Here is a 9179-nt window from a genome sequence, read left to right on the forward strand (position 1 = left end):
AACATTTTGAAAACTGCAGGGGGGTTTGGGCAAAATATGACCTATCGCCGTTTTCAGTAATTGGCATATTTTCGGTATAAAAATTCGTAATTTCAAACTGAAAATAGGTGCAGAGAGTCAGAATTCGGATAAAAAATCACGCTCAGGAGTCAAATTTCCGACATTTCAGACATTTTGAAAACTGCAGGGGGGTTTGTTCAAAATATGACCCATCGCCGTTTTCAGTAATTGACATATTTTCGGTATAAAAAGTCGTAATTTGAAACTGAAAATAGGTGCAGAGAGTCAGAATTCGGATAAAAAATCATGCTCAGGAGTCAAATTTCCGACATTTCAGACATTTTGAAAACTGCAGGGGGGTTTGGGCAAAATATGACCCATCGCCATGTTCAGTAATTGGCATATTTTAGGTATAAAAAGTCGTAATTTGAAACTGAAAATAGGTGCTGAGAGTCAGAATTTGGATAAAAAATCATGCTCAGGAGTCAAATTTCAGACATTTCAGACATTTTGAAAACTGCAGGGGGGTTTGGGCAAAATATGACCCATCGCCGTTTTCAGTAATTGACATATTCTCGGTATGAAACGTTGTATTTGTAAACTGAAAATAGGTGCAGAGAGTCAGAATTCGGCTCATAAATTACGCTCAGGAGTCAAATTTCCGACATTTCAGACATTTTGAAAAGTGCAGGGGGGTTTGAACAAAATATGACCCATCGCCGTTTACAGTAATTGGCATATTTTCGGTATGAAACGTCGTAATTTGAAACTAAAAAGATGCAGAGAGTCAGAATTCGGCTCAAAAATCACGGTCAGGAGTCAATTTTCCGACATTTCATACATTTTAAAAATTGCAGTGGGGTTTGGACAAAATATGACCCATCGCCGTTTTCAGTAATTGGCATATTTTCGGTATGAAACGTCGTAACTTGAAACTGAAAATAGGTGCAGAGAGTCAGAATTCGGCTAAAAAATCACGCTCAGGAGTCAAATTTCAGACATTTCTAACATTTTGAAAACTGCAGGGGGGTTTGGGCAAAATATGACCTATCGCCGTTTTCAGTAATTGGCATGTTTTCGGTATAAAAATTCGTAATTTCAAACTGAAAATAGGTGCAGAGAGTCAGAAATCGGTTAAAAAATCACTCTCAAGAGTCAAATATCCGACATTTCAGACATTTTGAAAACTGCAGGGGGGTTTGGGCAAAATATGACCCATCGCCATGTTCAGTAATTGGCATATTTTAGGTATAAAAAGTCGTAATTTGAAACTGAAAATAGGTGCTGAGAGTCAGAATTTGGATAAAAAATCATGCTCAGGAGTCAAATTTCAGACATTTCAGACATTTTGAAAACTGCAGGGGGGTTTGGGCAAAATATGACCCATCGCCGTTTTCAGTAATTGATATATTCTCGGTATGAAACGTTGTATTTGTAAACTGAAAATAGGTGCAGAGAGTCAGAATTCGGCTCATAAATTACGCTCAGGAGTCAAATTTCCGACATTTCAGACATTTTGAAAAGTGCAGGGGGGTTTGAACAAAATATGACCCATCGCCGTTTACAGTAATTGGCATATTTTCGGTATGAAACGTCGTAATTTGAAACTAAAAAGATGCAGAGAGTCAGAATTCGGCTCAAAAATCACGGTCAGGAGTCAATTTTCCGACATTTCATACATTTTAAAAATTGCAGTGGGGTTTGGACAAAATATGACCCATCGCCGTTTTCAGTAATTGGCATATTTTCGGTATGAAACGTCGTAACTTGAAACTGAAAATAGGTGCAGAGAGTCAGAATTCGGCTAAAAAATCACGCTCAGGAGTCAAATTTCAGACATTTCTAACATTTTGAAAACTGCAGGGGGGTTTGGGCAAAATATGACCTATCGCCGTTTTCAGTAATTGGCATATTTTCAGTATAAAAATTCGTAATTTCAAACTGAAAATAGGTGCAGAGAGTCAGAAATCGGTTAAAAAATCACTCTCAGGAGTCAAATTTCCGACATTTCAGACATTTTGAAAAGTGCAGGGGGGTTTGGGCAAAATATGACCCATCGCTGTTTAAAGTAATTGGCATATTTCCGGTATGAAACTTCGTAATTTGAAACTGAAAATAGGTGCAGAAAGTCAGAATTCTGCTCAAAAATCACGCCCAGGAGTCAAATTTCCGACATTTCAGACATTTTGAAAACTGCAGGGGGGTTTGGGCAAAATATGACCCATCGCCGTTTTCAGTAATTGGCATATTTTCGATATAAAAAGTCGTATTTTGAAACTGAAAATAGGTGCAGAGAGTCAGAATTCGGATAAAAAATCATGCTCAGGAGTCAAATTTCCGACATTTCAGACATTTTTAAAACTGCAGGGGGGTTTGGGCAAAATATGCCCCATCGCTGTTTACAGTAATTGGCATATTTTCGGTATGAAACGTAATTTGAAACTGAAATTTGGTGCAGAGAGTCAGAATTCGGCTCAAAAATCACGCTCAGGATTCAAATTTCCGACATTTCAGACATTTTGAAAACTGCAGGGGGGTTTGGGCAAAATATGATCCATCGCCGTTTTCAGCAATTGGCATATTTTTGGCATAAAAAGTCGTAATTTGAAACTGAAAATAGGTGCAGAAAGTCAGAATTCGGCTCAAAAATCACGCTCAGGAGTCAAATTTCCGACATTTCCGACAATTTGAAAACTGCAGGGGGGTTTGGGCAAAATATGACCCATCGCAGTTTTCAGTAATTGGCATATTTTCGGTATAAAAAGTCGTAATTTGAAACTGAAAATAGGTGCAGAGAGTCAGAATTCGGATAAAACATCATGCTCAGGAGTCAAATTTCCGACAATTCAGACATTTTGAAAACTGCAGGGGGGGTTTGGGCAAAATATGACCCATCGCTGTTTTCAGTAATTGGCATATTCTCGGTATGAAACGTCGTAATTTCAAACTGAAAATAGGTGCAGAGAGTCAGAGTTTGGCTCATAAATTACGCTCAGGAGTCAAATTTCCGACATTTCAGACATTTTAAAAACTGCAGGGGGGTTTGGGCAAAATATGACCCATCGCCGTTTTCAGTAATTGGCATATTTTAGGTATAAAAAGTCGTAATTTGAAACTGAAAATAGGTGCAGAGAGTCAGAATTCGGATAAAAAATCACGCTCAGGAGTCAAATTTCCGACATTTCAGACATTTTGAAAACTGCAGGGGGGTTTGGCCAAAATATGACCCATCGCTGTTTCCAGTAATTGGCATATTTTCGGTATGAAACTTCTTAATTTGAAACTGAAAATAGGTGCAGAGAGTCAGAATTCGGCTCAAAAATCACGCTCAGGATTCAATTTTCCGACATTTCAGACATTTTGAAAACTGCAGGGGGGTTTGTGCAAAATATGACCCATCGCCGTTTTCAGTAATTGACATATTTTCGGTATAAAAAGTCGTAATTTGAAACTGAAAATAGGTGCTGAGAGTCAGAATTCGGATAAAAAATCACGCTCAGGAGTCAAATTTCCGACATTTCAGACATTTTGAAAACTGCAGGGGGGTTTGGGCAAAATATGACCCATCGCCATGTTCAGTAATTGGCATATTTTAGGTATAAAAAGTCGTAATTTGAAACTGAAAATAGGTGCCGAGAGTCAGAATTTGGATAAAAAATCATGCTCAGGAGTCAAATTTCAGACATTTCAGACATTTTGAAAACTGCAGGGGGGTTTGGGCAAAATATGACCCATCGCCGTTTTCAGTAATTGACATATTCTCGGTATGAAACGTCGTATTTGTAAACTGAAAATAGGTGCAGAGAGTCAGAATTCGGCTCATAAATTACGCTCAGGAGTCAAATTTCCGACATTTCTGACATTTTGAAAACTGCAGGGGGGTTTGAGCAAAATATGACCCATCGCAGTTTTCAGTAATTGGCATATTTTCGGTATAAAAAGTCGTAATTTGAAACTGAAAATAGGTGCAGAGAGTCAGAATTCGGATAAAACATCACGCTCAGGAGTCAAATTTCCGACAATTCAGACATTTTGAAAAGTGCAGGGGGGTTTGAACAAAATATGACCCATCGCCGTTTACAGTAATTGGCATATTTTCGGTATGAAACGTCGTAATTTGAAACTAAAAAGGTGCAGAGAGTCAGAATTCGGCTCAAAAATCACGGTCAGGAGTCAAATTTCCGACATTTCATACATTTAAAAAATTGCAGTGGGGTTTGGACAAAATATGACCCATCGCCGTTTTCAGTAATTGGCATATTTTCGGAATGAAACGTCGTAACTTGAAACTGAAAATAGGTGCAGAGAGTCAGAATTCGGCTAAAAAATCACGCTCAGGAGTCAAATTTCAGACATTTGTGACATTTTGAAAACTGCAGGGGGGGTTTGGGCAAAATATGACCTATCGCCGTTTTCAGTAATTGGCATATTTTCGGTATAAAAAGTCGTAATTTCAAACTGAAAATAGGTGCAGAGAGTCAGAAATCGGTTAAAAAATCACTCTCAGGATTCAAATATCCGACATTTCAGACATTTTGAAAACTGCAGGGGGGTCTGGGCAAAATATGACCCATCGCAGTTTACAGTAATTGGCATATTTTCGGTATCAAACGTCGTAATTTGAAACTGAAAATAGGTGCAGAGACTCAGAATTCGGCTCAAAAATCACGCTCAGGATTCAAATTTCCGACATTTCAGACATTTTGAAAACTGCAGGGGGGTTTGGGCAAAATATGACCCATCGCTTTTTTCAGTAATTGACATATTTTCGGCATAAAAAATCGTAATTTGAAACTGAAAATAGGTGCAGAATGTCAGAATTCGGCTCAAATATCACGCTCAGGAGTCAAATTTCCGACATTTCAGACATTTTGAAAACTGCAGGGGGGTTTGGGCAAAATATGACCCATCGCCGTTTTCAGTAATTGGCATATTTTTGGTATAAAAAGTCGTAATTTGAAATTGAAAATAGGTGCAGAGAGTCAGAATTCGGATAAAAAATCACGCTCAGGAGTCAAATTACCGACATTTCAGACATTTTGAAAACTGCAGGGGGGTTTGGGCAAAATATGACCTATCGCCGTTTTCAGTAATTGGCATAGTTTCAGTATAAAAATTCGTAATTTCAAACTGAAAATAGGTGCAGAGAGTCAGAAATCGGTTAAAAAATCACTCTCAGGAGTCAAATATCCGACATTTCAGACATTTTGAAAACTGCAGGGGGGTTTGGGCAAAATATGACCCATCGCAGTTTACAGTAATTGGCATATTTTCGGTATGAAACTTCGTAATTTGAAACTAAAAAGGTGCAGAGAGTCAGAATTCAGCTCAAAAATCACACTCAGGAGTCAAATTTCCGACATTTCAGACATTCTAAAAATTGCAGGGGGGTTTGGGCAAAATATGACCCATCGCCGTTTTCAGTAATTGGCATATTTTCGGTATGAAACGACGTAATTTGAATCTGAAAATAGGTGCAGAGAGTCAGAATTCGGCTCAAAAATCACGCTCAGGAGTCAAATTTCCGACATTTCAGACATTTTAAAAACTGCAGGGGGGTTTGGGCAAAATATGTCCCATCGCCGTTTTCAGTAATGGGCATATTTTCGGTAAAAAAAGTCGTAATTTGAAACTGAAAATAGGTGCAGAGAGTCAGAATTCGGATAAAAAATCATGCTCAGAAGTCAAATTTCCGACATTTCAGACATTTTGAAAACTGCAGGGGGGTTTTGCCAAAATATGACCCATCGCTGTTTACAGTAATTGGCATATTTTCGGTATGAAACGTCGTAATTTGAAACTGAAAATAGGTGCAGAGACTCAGAAATCGGCTCAAAAATCACGCTCAGGATTCAAATTTCCGACATTTCAGACATTTTGAAAACTGCAGGGGGGTTTGGGCAAAATATGACCCATCACTGTTTTCAGTAATTGGCATATTTTCGACATAAAAAGTCGTAATTTGAAACTGAAAATAGGTGCAAAATGTCAGAGTTCGGCTAAAAAATCACGCTCAGGAGTCAAATTTCCGACATTTCAGACATTTTGAAAACTGCAGGGGGGTTTGGGCAAAATATGACCCATCGCCGTTTTCAGTAATTGGCATATTTTTGGTATAAAAAGTCGTAATTTGAAACTGAAAATAGGTGCAGAGGGTCAGAATTCGGATAAAAAATCACGCTCAGGAGTCAAATTTCCGACATTTCAGACATTTTGAAAACTGCAGGGGGGTTAGGGCAAAATATGACCCATCGCTGTTTACAGTAATTGGCATATTTTCGGTATGAAACTTCGTAATTTGAAACTGAAAATAGGTGCAGAGAGTCAGAATTCGGCTCAAAAATCACGCTCAGGATTCAAATTGCCGACATTTCAGACATTTTGAAAACTGCAGGGGGTTTGGGAAAATATGACCCATCGCCGTTTTCAGTAATTGGCATATTTTCGGTATAAAAATTCGTAATTTGAAACTGAAAATAGGTGCAGAGAGTCAGAATTCGGCTCAAAAATCACGCTCAGGAGTCAAATTTCCGGTATTTCAGACATTTTGAAAACTGCAGGGGGGTTTGGCCAAAATATGACCCATCGCCGTTTTCAGTAATTGGCATATTTTCGGTATGAAACGTCGTAATTTGTAACTGAAAATAGGTGTAGAGAGTCAGAATTCGGCTCAAAAATCACTCTCAGGAGTCAAATTTCCGACATTTCAGACATTTTGAAAATTTCAGGGGGGTTTGGGCAAAATATGACCCATTGCCGTTTTCAGTAATTGGCATATTTTCGGTATAAAAATCGTAATTTGAAACTGAAAATAGGTGCAGAGAATCAGAATTTGGATAAAAAATCACGCTCAAGAGTCAAATTTCCGACATTTCAGACATTTTGAAAACTGCAGGGGGGTTTGGGCAAAATATGACCCATCGCCGTTTAAAGTAATTGGTATATTTTCGGTATGAAACGTCGTAATTTGAAACTGAAAATTGGTGCAGAGAGTCAGAATTCGGCTCAAAAATCACGCTCAGGAGTCAAATTTCCGACATTTCAGACATTTTAAAAATTGCAGGGGGGTTTGCGCAAAATATGACCCATCGCCGTTTTCAGTAATTGGCATATTTTCGGTATGAAACGTCGTAATTTGAAACTGAAAAAAGGTGGAGAGAGTCAGAATTCGGCTCAAAAATCACGCTCAGGAGTCAAATTTCCGATATTTCAGACTTTTTGAAAACTGCAGGGGGGTTTGGGCAAAATATGACCCATCGCCGTTTACAGCAATTGGCATATTTTCGGTATGAAACGTCGTAATTTGAAACTGAAAATAGGTGCAGAGAGTCAGAATTCGGCTCAAAAATCACGCTCAGGAGTCAAATTTCCGACATTTCAGACATTTTGAAAAACTCCGGGGGGGTTTGGGCAAAATATGAACCATCGCCGTTTTCAGTAATTGGCATATTTTCGGTATAAAAAGTCGTAATTTGAAACTGAAAATAGGTGCAGAGAGTCAGAGTTCGGATAAAAAAATCACGCTCAGGATTAAAATTTCCGACATTTCCGACATTTTGAAAACTGCAGGAGGGTTTGGGCAAAATATGAACCATCGCCGTTTACAGTAATTGGCATATTTTCGGTATGAAACGTAGTAATTTGAAACTGAAAATAGGTGCAGAGAGTCAGAATTCGGATAAAAAATCACGCTCAGGAGTCAAATTTCCGACATACCAGACATTTTTATAAACGGCAGGGGGGTTTGGGCAAAATATGACCCATCGCTGTTTTCAGTAATTGGCATATTTTCGGTATGAAACGACGTAATTTGAATCTGAAAATAGGTGCAGAGAGTCAGAATTCGGCTCAAAAATCACGCTCAGGAGTCAAATTTCCGACATTTCAGACATTTTAAAAACTGCAGGGAGGTTTGGGCAAAATATGACCCATCGCCGTTTTCAGTAATGGGCATATTTTCGGTATGAAACGTAGTAATTTGAAACTGAAATTAGGTGCAGAGAGTCAGAATTCGGATAAAATATCACGCTCAGGAGTCAAATTTCCGACATTTCATACATTTTGAAAACTGCAGGGGGTTTGGGCAAAATATGACCCATCGCCGTTTACAGTAATTGGCATATTTTCCGTATGAAACTTCGTAATTTGAAACTGAAAATAGGTGTAGAGAGTCAGAATTCGGCTCAAAAATCATGCTCAGGAGTCAAATTTCCGACATTTCAGACATTTTGAAAACTGCAGGGGGGTTTGTGCAAAATATGACCCATCGCCATTTTTAGTAAATGGCATATTTTCGGTATAAAAAGTCGTAATTTGAAACTGAAAATAGGTTGAGAGTCAGAATTCCGCTCAAAAATCACGCTCAGGAGTCAAATTTCCGACATTTCAGACATTTTGAAAACTGCAGGGAGGTTTGGGCAAAATATGACCCATCACTGTTTTCAGTAATTGGCATATTTTCGGCATAAAAAGTCGTAATTTGAAACTGAAAATAGGTGCAGAATGTCATGTTTCGGCTAGAAAATCACGCTCAGGAGTCAAATTTCCGACATTTCAGACATTTTGAAAACTGCAGGGGGGTTTGGGCAAAATATGACCAATCGCCGTTTTCAGTAATTGGCATATTTTTGGTATAAAAAGTCGTAATTTGAAACTGAAAATAGGTGCAGAGAGTCAGAATTCGGATAAAAAAATCACGCTCAGGAGTCAAATTTCCGACATTTCAGACATTTTGAAAACTGCAGGGGGGTTAGGGCAAAATATGACCCATCGCTGTTTACAGTAATTGGCATATTTTCGGTATGAAACTTCGTAATTTGAAACTGAAAATAGGTGCAGAGATTCAAAATTCGGCTCAAAAATCACGCTCAGGATTCAAATTTCCGACATTTCAGACATTTTGAAAACTGCAGGGGGTTTGGGAAAATATGACCCATCGCCGTTTTCAGTAATTGGCATATTTTCGGTATAAAAAGTCGTAATTTGAAACTGAAAATAGGTGCAGAGAGTCAGAATTCGGCTCAAAAATCACGCTCAGGAGTCAAATTTCCGACATTTCAGACATTTTGAAAACTGCAGGGGGGTTTGGGAAAAATATGACCCATCGCCGAGTTCAGTAATTGGCATATTTTAGGTATAAAAAGTCGTAATTTGAAACTGAAAATAGGTGCAGAGAGTCA

This window comes from Procambarus clarkii, chromosome 70 (assembly GCF_040958095.1).
Source record: "Procambarus clarkii isolate CNS0578487 chromosome 70, FALCON_Pclarkii_2.0, whole genome shotgun sequence".
NCBI classification, from domain to species: domain Eukaryota; kingdom Metazoa; phylum Arthropoda; class Malacostraca; order Decapoda; family Cambaridae; genus Procambarus; species Procambarus clarkii.